The 13,811-nt window shown below is 43.5% G+C and overlaps 1 protein-coding gene across 2 annotated transcripts in view; it reads left to right on the plus strand.

Moving 5' to 3' along the window:
* Nucleotides 1–8,605: 8,605 nt before the first annotated feature.
* The window catches only part of ZBTB2 (zinc finger and BTB domain containing 2), a 29,199-nt gene continuing 23,993 nt past the window's right edge, over nt 8,606–13,811 (plus strand). Inside the window, exon 1 of one of the 2 annotated variants that reach the window (XM_044924089.2) lies at nt 8,606–8,739. The gene's annotated coding sequence lies outside the window, so the exon portion shown is untranslated. Of the gene's footprint in view, nt 8,740–9,150; nt 9,283–13,811 lie in introns of those variants that run through there. The other variant, XM_025294359.3, reaches the window with a different exon arrangement.

The raw sequence follows: 13,811 nt of genomic DNA on the forward strand, positions 1-13,811 counted from the left end.
ATGTCAGAAATTATATCTTTTCAAGTATTTAAATTTATGATAAAAGCTTCAACCTAAGTTATTAGGAGTTTTTAAATTATTTTAGGTTTAATACAAGCAAAATAGTTTTTGAAGATCACAGCTTCTCTCAGAACAAAATGTCCATGAGATTATACTAGAATATTGAGAGCCTAAAAAATATTGATAATATTCATCAGTGGCTCTGGAAGCACTCCTCAAAAATGGCACCAAATTTCTGTCACAGAAGCTCGGTGGTTAAGACTCACCTGGGTCTGAGTCCTCAGGCCACACCACCTAGCAGCAGCATCATGCTGGGCGAATCACGGAGCCTGTCTGGGCCTCTCTCACTTGTAAAATGGCTGTAACAGTAGCGCTACCTCACAGGGCTGCTGTGAGGGTTAACGGAGTTAACCAACCTCAAGCTATGAGAGTTAAGTGCTAGCACATCTGGGTAAAAACCCACGTAAGACCCTGAGATTAAATGAAGAATGACTCAAAGCCCCAGCATCCCCCTCGGAACCCTTGGTTAAGGAACATGTCCGAAGCTTAAAGTGCAAGCTGCGTCCACATAAAGTGCTTCATTTAAATACAAAGCAGTATCTTCACTGTTTAAAATAAACTGTCTCTTCCATGCAAACCCAAAAAGACCTTTTCAACTCTACTCATCTTACATATACCAGGTGGTATTACTTCTAAATTTTTGACAAAAATCAACCATATTCATTTATTTTTAATGGTTGTCTACCCCTTAAGAGCAGTTTTCCCAAATAGGGTCCTCAGGCTTTCACAATGAGTGATTCCTGTGTTCCACAATCAGAACCAGGTTGCTGCTGGGAATTTTTTTTTTTTTTTTAACAACTCCAAGGAAGAAATCCTTAGGCTCACTCAACTCAGAGCCACTAAGTTAGAGCCTAGTTATTAATTTCTACTCAGGTTTATAGATAGATTTTAAGTGCATCTCAGAAGACTTGATTCTCCAATCCAACCCATTTTCTCAATAGATAGATTTTAAGTAACTGAATCTCAGAAGACTTGATTCTCCAATCCAACCCATTTTCTCATGCTATCTCCTGCCTTTATCAAGTGTGTGTGTGTGAGAGAGAGGTGTGCTAGGAGAAGGTGGTTAAAGATGAGAGAGAGAGGGAGGTTTTATGAATACTTCCAATCCAAATCTGTTTTTACTTTTTGGCTCCCTCCATTGCTTCTGAATTGCCATTTTTTAAGGAACAGATAAGGTCACTATTCCAAACTCTCTTTCCTCAGCAGAGCTTTCCTCCCACAGGCTTAACAGAACTTTTCAAAGGCCACATTTTTACTCCTTTTGCACAATTTGAAAGAAACATTTCCTTAAAACAGATTTAAACATTTCCTTCCAAACAAAATGTTTCAACATCCCCTTATAACAACAGGCTGGAAAGCATGGGTGCAAGCCTGTAAAGCTTACAAAGCTAGTCATTCTTGCACAAATACACCCAGGACTTATTTGAAAGTTATGACATGCAACTCTGGACTCCCATATACAGTGATAAAACATTAAGGGCCCTACTTCCATTTCCATGAAGGCAGCAGGTAACAACTAAGCAATCTGCTTACCCTATGAAGAAATCTATAGAAGAGATGGTATGAAAAGCTAAGAAAGGGGAACACAATATCTACGTCAACTGAAGAACTTCAAATTTTACTTCAGATTTAGACCTCACTATGTGAATTGAAAAACTCCAAACAGAAGACTGTGGGTTAAGTATAAAATTTGACTTTTAATTTAGCTTCTATACATGAGACTTGCAAATCTGCTTGTCATCAGTTTTTTAAAACACCACTAACAGAAAAGTTCAGACCTGGGACTTCCCTGGCGGTCCTCCCACACAGGTCTGATCCCCAGTGGGGAAGCCAAGAAGACCCCATATGCCTGCGGTGGGGTGTAACAAGTTATCAAATACCTGATGCCTCACTAATGAAATCTGAGCTGTAAACCTCAAATTTTCTTCATGTGGCCCTTTTAGATCCTGTGTTCCCTGGCCCTGGGGGATCCTGGGAGGCAGCCAGGCTTTCAGCCTTAGGCTGGGGAAGGCCTGGGCAAAGCAGCCAGCTGTTACCTACCTTCACACCACATTTTGTAAATTAATGATGTTTTAACAGCCACTTTTTCTCAAATTAGGACTGTGCTACAACTCTACCGATCTGTAAAAAAAATTTCCCCTAAACCAACCAGCTTCATAAATAAGATGATACACAGACAGTTGTCACCAACTGGGGGAGCAGTTTTTCCCTATAAATTTCATCACTGACTTCACTTTCAAACATAAAAACTCCAGTCACACAACAATTCTATAAGCAAAAAATCAGACTTGCATTTTTTTGTTTTTTTAAAAGAAACATTTCAAAACCAACATCTTTAAAAATCAGTTGTACTATTAATATGTTACAACTTTTTATGACTCACACAGCTGGCTGAAATCAGTCTCAAAAGACTACATGATTCCATTTATATAACATACTAGAAAAGTGATGAAGGAGAGATCAGTGCTGCCAGGGAGGAGTAAGAATGGAGGAGGTGAGCATGTAAAAGGACTGACTGGGCTGGGGGGTTTCTAAAGAGAGAGAACTGCCCCGTATCCTGAGTGGGTTTACACAAATGTAGACAAACTTCACAGACCTGTACACCAAAGGGGGGAGGGGGGGCAGTTACCTTTACTGTAAGATAACTCAAATTTTTTTCAAATCAGTGATTATTTTAAAACTTATTAATGGTCCTATCATTTACTAAGACATTGTGCGAAGTCCCCTTAAACACATATTTTTACACTCACACAACCCTGTATTATCATCCCTATTTTAACAAAACAAAAAACTGAGGCTCAGACATTAAATGCATAAGACATCAAAGGCCAGGCTGCGTAAGGGACAGAGTATGATTCCAACCCAGATCTGACTCCAAAGTCTAAATATTCTTTACCACAGTAACGTATACTCCCTTCTGTCTATTCGTAAATACCAATCACTCTCTCCCCCAATGTCAGGCAGCTATTAAGGTTTCTCCTATAAACATGCAGATGAACAAAACATGACTCTGTAGCAGCACTGTCCAACAGAATTTTCTGTGACAAATGTTCAATATCTGTGTGGTCCAATATGGTAGCCTTTGTGCCCATGTGACTATTGAAGCGCATGTGGTACGGTGACCTTAACCTACATGGCCACATTTAGCTAGGAGCTATTGAAACGGACAGCAAAGTTCTAGAGAAGTAATTTACCAAGAGCAGGCATGCTCTTGGTAAGAAGCAACTTATCAAAATATGATGCCAACTTGCCAACCATAAAACAATTCAGGCAGATGTATACTGAAGAATGCACAACCCCATACACCTCATAAAACCCTATCTTCTCTTTGAAACATCCACTCACTCTTTAAGATTCAGTTTCAACACCAGCTTCACCGCGCCAGCAGAGCACCCTGCACCTTGTGTATTAAGTATATGATTGTATTCTCCCCACTGAACTGTGGGTATCTAAAGAACAGAGCCGGCGACTGACATATACACAAGCCATATGTGCCACCTATATCCAGAAGCTTTCTACATTTTTCATTCAGTTCTGGTGGGAGAAATTATCACCGTGGGTCCCTTCAACTACAAAGTCAGTTCTGCAGGTACTTGAGCACCAGCAGTATGTATGAAAGAAGTCCCTGTAAGAATCCTACAGTGTGACGGGGGATACGACACGTAGGTAAACAGACACCAATAAGAGTAATTACAGGGGTATGCACAATCAGTGCTCTAGGGCAGAATTGAAGGGTCAGATGCCCTGGTTATAAACTGCAAAGCGGTCTAAGAAGAAAAAAGCCACTATCCAATTCTGTAAGAGCAAAAGTGTTAAGATGATTTACTATATCCCCATGTATTAGAAAAGCCTAATGGATTAAAAAAAAAAAAAATTCAATGCAGGCCTTGGTAATTTCTCCGGGCTTCACTCACACTAGCAACGTCAGGTCCTCACCCAACTCCTATACCAGTAAGCCAAAACCAGTCTTAGAACAAAGCACTTTAGGCCAAAAGTTTCCATGAAAACGTCACAGCAGAAAAACAGTATAGTCTTCTTTACATGCACACCCTGATTATCCTTTAGTTTTAATATTGTCTTTTAGGTCCTGGAAATGTGCTAACTGGAAGTTACCCAGCACAGTCTCACAGTCAGTAATACAAGAGATAACAGTAAAGTAGTTCAAATTCATTTAGTAAATTTTCTGTTTCCTCTAAAATCAGCTGGGATGGGGGTACTGGTATGAGCAGCCTGCAAATCCATAAAGACATCAAGCATTATTCAGAGGCCAAATAAATTGAAAATATAACCACAATCGCATATAAGGGTTCAAGCTGGAAAACTAGAGAACACAAGTTCTACACTATAAACTCTTTAGGCAAGATTTTTTTTTTAAAAAAGGCAGCCAATTTTCTCACCTCTATCAACACACAGATTATTATTTTCTCATGACAAAAGTAAGAGAAAATCTGTTTAGTTTTCCTAGATTGAATGGACTTGACTAATTGCTTGTGACTCTTTCCTCAAATTTTAAGAGTGAGGAAGGAGCGAGACTAGATGCCCTCAGAGAAAACCCTGCCTTTATTGTTACTTACAGACCGACTTCAGCAGGAACTCGGGTTCATCCTGATCCATCCATAAACAGGAGAAATACAGAACTGTGGTAATTATTAAAATGTCATAAATTCTGTGATACTCTTCCCTTTGGCTGTGGGCTGGACCAAGTGACCTGATTTTAACTAACAGCCTGTGGCAGGGTTGATGTGGTTTCTTCCTTACTCTTGCTTGGGTCCCTGGCTCTGGGGGAAGCCAACCACCACCCTGTCGACAGGACACTCAAGCAGCCCAACACAGAACTGAGAACTACCAAGCACTAACCGGCTCGAGTGTGAGCCACCTCAGAAGCAGATCCTCAGTCAACACCCTGACATTAAAAAAAGCCAAACACACCTCATCAAAGACCCTGACCCAGAACTACCTAAACTAAAGTACTCTCAAGATTCCTGACCCACAGCAATTCGGAGATAAACAAATATTTACTATTTTAAACCACTAAGATTTGGGGTAATCTGTAACAGAAACTAATACTAAAAACTAAAATATTAGTGTTTTTCAAACTGTGCACCCTGATCCATTTGTGATTTATGAAATCAATTTAAAGCACCGTAATCGGCTATTTTTTACAAAAAATCTAACAGAAAAGGCAGAAGAATATATACTCAAAATAACAAGTACTATTTCCTAAAAACTGTTTCTTTACAAATATGTGTACTATTGTTATTTAGTCGCTAAGTCATGCCCAACTCTCTGCAACCCTACGGACTGTGGCATGCCAGGCTCCTCGGTCCATGGGGTGGGTTGCCATTTCCTTCTTCAGGGGATCTTAAACAACCCAGGGATTGACCAGTGGTCTCCTGCATTGGCAGGCAGATTCTTTACCACTGAGCCACCTGGGAAACCCATTATGTGTATACCAGGTAGCACTTATCAAAATTTATTTCTTAGACCCACAACCGAAAAAGTTTGAAACCCACGTGCCTACAATAATAGATTTTAAACAACAACAAAAAAATTCCTAAAGTATAGGGAATCCTTGAAGAAATATAGTCTCAATAACAACCAACTATAAAATAAGCATTTTCTATAAACGTTTTAACAAAAACAAAATAGGAGACACTCAAAATACATTTTTCTGACTGATATGTTAAGCCTGTAAACACAGAAGGTGTGGTATCTACCCTAGCCTTATAAATCTAGCACATAAAAAAGTATATTGTTTTTCTAATTCAAGAGATTACCCATGGGACATCCTTCAAAAAAGTGTGCAATAAAAAAGCTTTGGGATCTATCCACATGAACTATTTCCTCTTAATATTACTTTCATCCTCAGTGTTAAAGGAAAATCTATCTTCAACTTGAGTGCACACAAATTTTTGCCCCACCCCCTGGAAAAAAAAGTGAAATACAGTACTATTAAATTGCTCTCTGCCCACTGTCTCACTGGAACTATTCTCTTCAGAACACAATCAAGTGTATTATTTCTCTGGTTGCACCTCAGTATAACATATACCAAAACTTTTAGCAACACAAGAGTATGCAGAATATTTATGCGTAACTTCTGATGAATCCATTCAGATTATTTTCTTGCACTGTGATTTTCTTTGAGGTAAAATGTGTGAAATTATTTTGAAACCCTAATTGGCCAAATTTATTTTCAAAATGCAAAATAAATCAGTACACAAAGTAAACAGATGACTTATTTAACTCAGGGCATTCGTGGCTCTCCCACAACCAGACTGACAGCTTCCCTGACCTAATCCTGACATACACTACACTAACCCTTCTCTGCAAGAACTATGTTTGCTCCCCAACCTTTGCATTTGAGTCCATCTAAATGTTTCTACTTCAACCAGTTGCAGAAAACAAATATAATCTGTATATTTTCCTTTTAATGCTAACACTTGATGATGATGACTAAAAAATAATTGGCATATTTGGCAAAATCCAAGTACCTATGATTATGCCTTCAAAGAACTAGCAACAAAGCAGTCCACTTCTAAGTCAAGAGCAGCATCTTTGAAAGATAAGACTAGGATGCTCCTGACAGCACCTTCTCTAGGAAGAAGATTCAGAATAAGCCCTGAATTTATTTCTATACAACTATATGGAGTAATACTGGGAAAACTATCTGTTGATCTTGAGAATAAGCTTTGTTACTCTGACTGAAGGCCAAATACCTGAGACACATTGGCAAGTTTCTGCCCAATGGCTTCATCTGAAACTTTAGCATTAATTTTGTCCAGTTTTTCCTTTTTCTTAAATCAGTTCACTCTCCCTGTGAGCACTCATCAGACCATAAATTTGAAAGTTCAGTCTTAGAGTATTAAGAAACCAAGATCAAAATCACTTTAGTTTCCAAATGAGATGAAACAGATTTCAACTGCAGAGCCTATCCCAGGACCCCACATGCCAGTCTAACGGCCAACTTTTGATGTTTAAGTGATAGTGCACCAGAAATACTTACACCAGGGTCAGAATTCAGTTTTGCAAGGCAAACATTTAGCCACTCACCGAGTCATTTATCTAGCTGATCAAAGAATGAGAAAGGTCAAGGCAGGTATGTACTAAATCTATTACTCACTTTTGGACCACTGAAGTTATACAGCTGTGTATCGTCTTCAAGAAAGAAGAAATTAGTCATCAGTAGCAACAGGTACAACCCGGTTACCAAATCACACTCAGCAGGGACACTTCTGTATGTTAAATTAATTCTGTATTAAGATAGTAAGCTTGCCTGAAGTATTTTGTGAACAGGGCACTGTGTGTAGGTCTCGCTACATAAAATAAACCAAAATGAGTTCCACATCAAATCAAGGAGCTTATAATCAGGAAAGCATGCTTTAAAACCAAAAAGAAGCCTAGGGAACTGCCGCCTCCATTTCCAAACAGATGAAGCCATAGTCTTAAGTCTTCAAACTCCTAGACATGTAAAAGAAATCATTAAATGCATTCCTCAAAGGACAACATCATACTTCTACAGATACAAGTAAAATTCTAGCAAAATGGCAATGACGCAAAAGTAAATCTTAAAATGTTAAAAATCACCATCAAACAATATTAAATTCCATGCCTGTCTAGTTGCCATGTTTCAGGAACTCCCTGTTAAAAAGATTTCAGGACCTCTAATAAATTTGACAGAATGGCCAACTCTAGAATCCACTCTAACAGTATCTCAGAGACCAAAAGTTAAGAATCTAAATAGTTCCTAAGTAACAAACATGCTTTGCAGACTTCGATTTTTCTGGACCAAAGCTTCACCAGCTAAAACCCAACTGCTGCCACAAGCATCAAGTTAAATCCTAACAGAAACGTCTCACACTCAACCGGTAAGGAAGCAGTTCTATCTCCAGACACACCACAAACAAGCATTTCTATTCCACCTTGACTTCCTGACTACCACTGGCGATCTTTTTAAAAAAAAAAAAGAGTATTAATAATTCCACAATGAGCTCCTTGATTCATTCTCAAGTCCGTTGCAAGACTTAAGGTTTAAAACGTATGCTAATTCGGGGAGCAGAGGGACAAAGGTGCGGGCTGAGAGATGTCAAGCAGGCCGCTCGCAGAAGGATCCTAGCATGAGTTCTCCGAGCCTTCCCGGAGCATCTCCAGGAGCGTCCTACCTAACGCTTTATGTAAACATGGGGCTTGTGACTCAAGCCTCCAGCCCCAATAGGTGGAGAGAAGTTTCCTCGCCTCGGCTGCACATGGTTTGCAGAAGTTTGGCTGGAGCGTAGCGCGGAGCCTGGGTGGGAGCGGCAGCGTACTTAGTGCTGCAGGCGGCGGCGGCGGCGGCGGCGGCAGAGCAGCAGGAGGCGGAGGCGGGCGGGGGGAGGGGAGGCGGCTGGTGGGGGGGGCGGAGGGGGCTCTTGCCGCCACAGCTCTCTCGCCGCCTCTCCCCCCCGGCGGGAGCCGCTCTCAGCCTCTTTGCACTAGTCGCTCCGCTCTCTCGGTCATGTGACCTTAACGTAACCGGACAGGAAAAGCCCCGCCGCCGCCGCGCCGGAGACACCGACCGCGGCGGCAGCAGCAGCAGCAGCGAGAGGCAGAGGCGGCGGCGGCGGCGGGGAGCACGGCCAAGGCTGCCCAGCGGTGCCTCCTCCACACCGCCCTCCCTCCCCGCCGCAGCAGCACCGGCGACAGGTAAGCGCGCACCGCCGCCGCCTCCCGGGGCCGGTGCCCACGTGCCGCCCCCACAGCCCAGGCTCCGGGAAGGCGGAGGGCGGGGGCCACCGGAGCGCGCAAACGGTTCCGGCAGCGGCGGTGGCAACAAAGAAGACGAATGACCCCCACCTCCCAGTCCCGGGGCTTCGGGTGAAGGCAGGCGGAGGGCCCGGGCCACACGGGGACCCGGTTCTGGGAAGCGAGGGCGAGGGGGCACCTCGCGGGAGCGGGGGCGGCGGCGCCTGGCGCCGGGGCTCTGGCCGCCTGACAAAACCATCCCCCGGAGCCAGGCGGCGGCGAGTCGGCGGCGGCTCCATCCGGGGCTTTGCGGGAGGGGGAGGGGACGGAAGCCGAGAGGGCGGGCGGCGGAGCGGAGGAGGGAGGGAGGAAGGGGAGGGGGGCGATTCGCGTTCCGTTCCCCGTCGCCGGTCCCTCCCTTCCCACCGCCACCGCGAAGCGCGTCCCGAACGGCGGCGGCCGGTGAGCGTCCCGCGCTGGAGCCCCGAGAGGCGGGCCCGTCAGGTGCGTAATCCTTCCGACGCCTCGCCGCCGCCTCCTGTTGCCGCCGCTGCCGCTGCTTCTTCAGCGGCAAGGCCGCGAGCTGCGGAAGTGGGTTTGGGGGAGGGGAGCGGGGAGGGAGGGGGAGGGGAGGGATCCGGTCGGACCGGAGCAGGCCCGGCCTCTCTGGCGCTTCTCCCAGCTGCAGCGGCTCCTACAGCTGCTGCCGCTACTGCTGCGGCTCCGCCTCCCCGCTCGCGGGCGGGGGCGCGCACGCGCGCTTCCGGCCTCCTCGGGTCTCGCGCTGTCTCCCGCTCTCGCGCGCGCTCTTCCCCTCGCCCTGTCTGGCCACCTCCCCGCCCCCGGCGCCGAGCTGTTGCGCCGGCCGGGGCGTTGCGCACGGCGTAGGCGTCGGCATTGTGTTAAACTCCGCGGGACTTGGGCGAGCGCGCGCGCGCACGCGGGACTGAGGGTGGCGGAGAGCGTGAGGCGCGGCCGAAGTGCGTCGCTCCTCCTCTCCCCTCCCCTCTCCTCCATCTCCCTCGGGGCTGGGGGCGGGGCCTGAGTGCCCGGCGCCGCGGCCCCGCCGGGCCCTCCTCCGGTCCGGGCGGTCCCGCCCCGGCCCGGCCCCCGCCTCTTGAGGCGGGGCGGAGCGAGGCTGACTGGGCGGCCGTTGGGCCGCTCTCGGGCGGGCGGGGAATGCGGGCCTCCTTGGGCGCTGCCCGGTGCCGCCCGTTGCGGCCTCTGCAGCCGGTGTGGGCTCGCTGAGCGGCGGCCTCGAGCTTCCGCTCCACGGGCGATCTGCGCCACGGATAAGCCGAGACTCGCCCAGGGCTGCGCTGTGGTTTCTTGGCTGCTTGGCCTTGGGCCGTGAGACCCGCCTCCGAGCCGCGCTCCCCGCAGATGGGGCCCTCACGCCCGAATAGAGCTCCGCGGAGGGGAGGTTGGGGCTCGGAGGCTGCTTGCCGGGGCCAGAGTCGTTTTCTCTGTGTGGCGAAACCCCCAAACCATGAATTTTTAAACAAGGCTGCATAGACTGGTAATGGCCGAAAATGCTTTAAGAAGCAACGTTGTTGTCACTTTTAGCTGGTAATGAATTAAGAGGGCAATGAAGAAGGCAAGGGCAGCAGAGCAGGCAAGAAAGTGATTGGGTGGAGTGAAAATGCAGTTACTGCTACGCCATTTACTGCACGAACTTCATCTGCTGAACTCCTAATTATGCCCTAGGGAAATAACCCAGGCCCGTTGCTCCCCCCGCTGTCTGCAGTGTTCTTTAACTCTTCATCTTACAGCCCACTTAAAGTGTGACTCTCAAAAGTCTAGTCGTTTTCATAGGTTATTGTTTTAGTAAAATAAAGCATTAAAAGATCGGTGCCCCGGGGCTCAAGCAGAACTCTAAGGTGCTCTGGATTTCCTTAAATGGGCTGCCCAGTCCTCTCTAGGAGGGATCATCTGTTTTGACCCTAATGGGTCACTGAAGTAGGGTGTAAATACCAACATCATTTTTAGTCTGAGGGGCTTGACATTTTAATAGAAAATCAGAATTAAATTTTAAACCCTCATTTCTCTGATTTATTACAAACCAAAATTAATTGTTAAAGTACCTTTTTATTTTGCATTCCAAGTAATCTTGTGTGTCTAGGGCGTTTTCAAACTGCTAAAAGTAATTTTAAAGATGCTTGTGACTAATACTACATTCCTTTAAACTGGGCGTTTCTCACTTAATTTGTGGTTTGTAGAAGTTTGTTTTCTAGCCAAAGAATTGACCTGTTACTGAAACCATCGCAAGATCTCAAAGTACAAGAAGTGGTATACCAGAGGTATTGGTGTCACAAGCAGTCAACAGTGGAGTCCTGGTACAGGGTGGCAGATAACCACCGCTAGAGCTTTGCTGCACAGACCAGCTGCCTGCTTGCCCATTTTAAAACTTCTCTTCAAAAAGAGTGTAAATAAATTGTGCTCCCCAAACTCTTCTACTGGAATCCTCCAGCAGCAGAGAATAAACACTAGATGTATTACGTCACAGAATAAATCTGCCACCATGACCATTTCTTTTTTCTCTGATGATTAATAGGAACTTTGCACTATCTTCCAAAACCTGCACTTTTGTAATGTAAAAATTTTATTAAATAATATAAAATTGTATTTACCCAAAGAAGATATGTTACCCTGTATACATGGCCCTGTATAGGGAGATGTGCTTTCCCCGTCTTTGGAATCATGGACCTAGAAGCAGGGCATGAAGGAAACAGCTAAGGCTGGCATACAGCCTTTGCTTGGGATCAGCTTTGTTGATGTTGGAGACTCTCCTGCCATTTCTTGACCTGTGTCTTGCAGCTTCACCCCTGGACCTACTTGCCTTTCTCTTGAGTAACTTTGAACCTTTGAACAAGCAGTGCATTGCCACGTCTTCACAGTTAGGGAGGAACTGCTGGTCAGCTGGAGACTTTACCATAAGTTTCAAAATACACCTGACAAAGGGGCATTTGTTACTTTTCCTACTTCTATATGATCTTTGGGTCATAAAGCATGGCCCTGAAAATCAAAAAGAGAATTGCAAATTGTTTTTTCCTTGAAGGAAAAAAAACTTTTAACATTCTAACCATTAAATCAACACTTACTAACCTTTTTAATGCTCAAGTAGGTTATAATTTTTATTACCAAATTCAAGATAAATAATTAAATATTACTTTGAATACACAGTAATAAGAGTCAGTGTTTTACAGTGCTAATATGCCCTTAAGAGAGGAGTCAGTAGCCATAGAGAGATCACTTATGAGGAGTTGGCTGTCCAAGAAAGATGGTTAAGACCTTTTTTTTTTTGTTTTTTCTTTTTTTTTTTTAATGCAAAGGCCAAATTTGAGACTTGCATTTTAGGCTCAAATGCATAATCTTCTGCTCACATGCATCAGGTTTGTTTGTGTCATGTGATATTCACACATCAATAAACCTGTGCAGAAAGATAAGAATTTGTAAAGCACATTACTGTATCTGGCTAAGTACTGATCAAACAAATTTTTTCCTTTACAAGACAACTTTCAGGTACAGTTTCTTTAGTGTGCACTCCTGAGTTCTGCATGAAGCAAGGGTAAACATCAAAACTGTGTGAGAACAATATCAACGTATACACACGTTTTCCTACACACCACCTAGTCATTTAGATTCTCCAAGTCCCTAACGTGATTCTGAACAGGGATTGTCTTAAATGCGGTCTGCCATCCCCTGTGAATCCCCAGGATCTTTTTTCACGTTCCGAGAGGTCAAAGCTATTTTCATATTGGTACTAAGATGTTACTGGCCTTTTTCACTGTTGACAAAATGTGTCAACACTGGGGAAGTCTGCATAATTCAAATGAGCTGACATTTTCCAAATGACCAGTGGATGACATTGTCTTGAATGGGTAAAAGATTGATTCAAAGTGCAAGACACAACAATGAATTTTACCATAGTAGAGCAGGAGAATTTCATTCATTGATATACTTTAAGATCCCACAACTAACCTTTAAGAAACTACTGCTTGTCAAGTTTTGGTGTAATATCAAAGAATAATATCCACAATTACCTGAAAAGGCTATTAAATGCTTCTTTTTTATTTTCAACTGTGTATGTGTGTGAGACTCGATTTTCTTTAATACTCAACCAAAACAGACATAACAGAATAACTGGAGAAGCAGGGTAAATGCAGAATCCAATTGTCTTCTACCAGAGATTTGTAAAAATACAAAAAGATACCACTTCAAATTAAAAAAAAAGCCACTTCACTTTTTTTATTCTTTTGGAAAATATAATTTTTTTTTTCCCCACTAAAATGTGTTGTTTATATTAATGTGCAATGGGCTTATTATTGGTATGTCTGATTGAATTAATATTTTTAAATTTCTCAGTTTTAATTTCTAATATAAATATCAATACTTATTTTCCATATAAACAAAAGCTCTTTGATGTACTCAGTAATTATAAAGAGTGTGAAGGTTCCTGATGCCAAAAATTTGAGAAACCTTGAAATAAAATAGTGAAGTAAATTATTCCATTAAGACTGATCTACAAATACATTTGGAGCTCCTTTCTGAGGAGGTATATATTCTGAACTATCCCTATAGGTGATTCTATTTTCCTCAGATTTCCTCAGATTATATTTCCTAGTCATGATACAGCATATGAAAAAGAATGGCAGTCTACTTTGGGATTACTAGAAGCAAATTAAATTAGGTTTTAAATTTTGCTGCATGGTCATATTAGGTTTCCTTAAAGTTGATTGTAGCATAATACCTTTAGAACTATCTCTTTAATATCAACTCTTTATCAGCATAAATCTCTGACCTGCTTCTCCTTGATACCCAAACCATCCATGAACTGCCTCCTTCTGACCTTAACTTATACTCAAATTAAAAACTAATTTTAATGTTCACTTAAGCAAAATACAATTTTAAAGAAATATTTTACAAGTGCCTTGCTATTCAAAGTCAAAATAAGTGCCATTGGTTAGTGTATGTCCCCTCTTTTTGTAATTTCTATGGTGGATTAACTAAAGAACTCTTAAGAAAAATATGCC

This window comes from Bubalus bubalis, chromosome 10 (assembly GCF_019923935.1).
Source record: "Bubalus bubalis isolate 160015118507 breed Murrah chromosome 10, NDDB_SH_1, whole genome shotgun sequence".
NCBI lineage: Eukaryota > Metazoa > Chordata > Mammalia > Artiodactyla > Bovidae > Bubalus > Bubalus bubalis.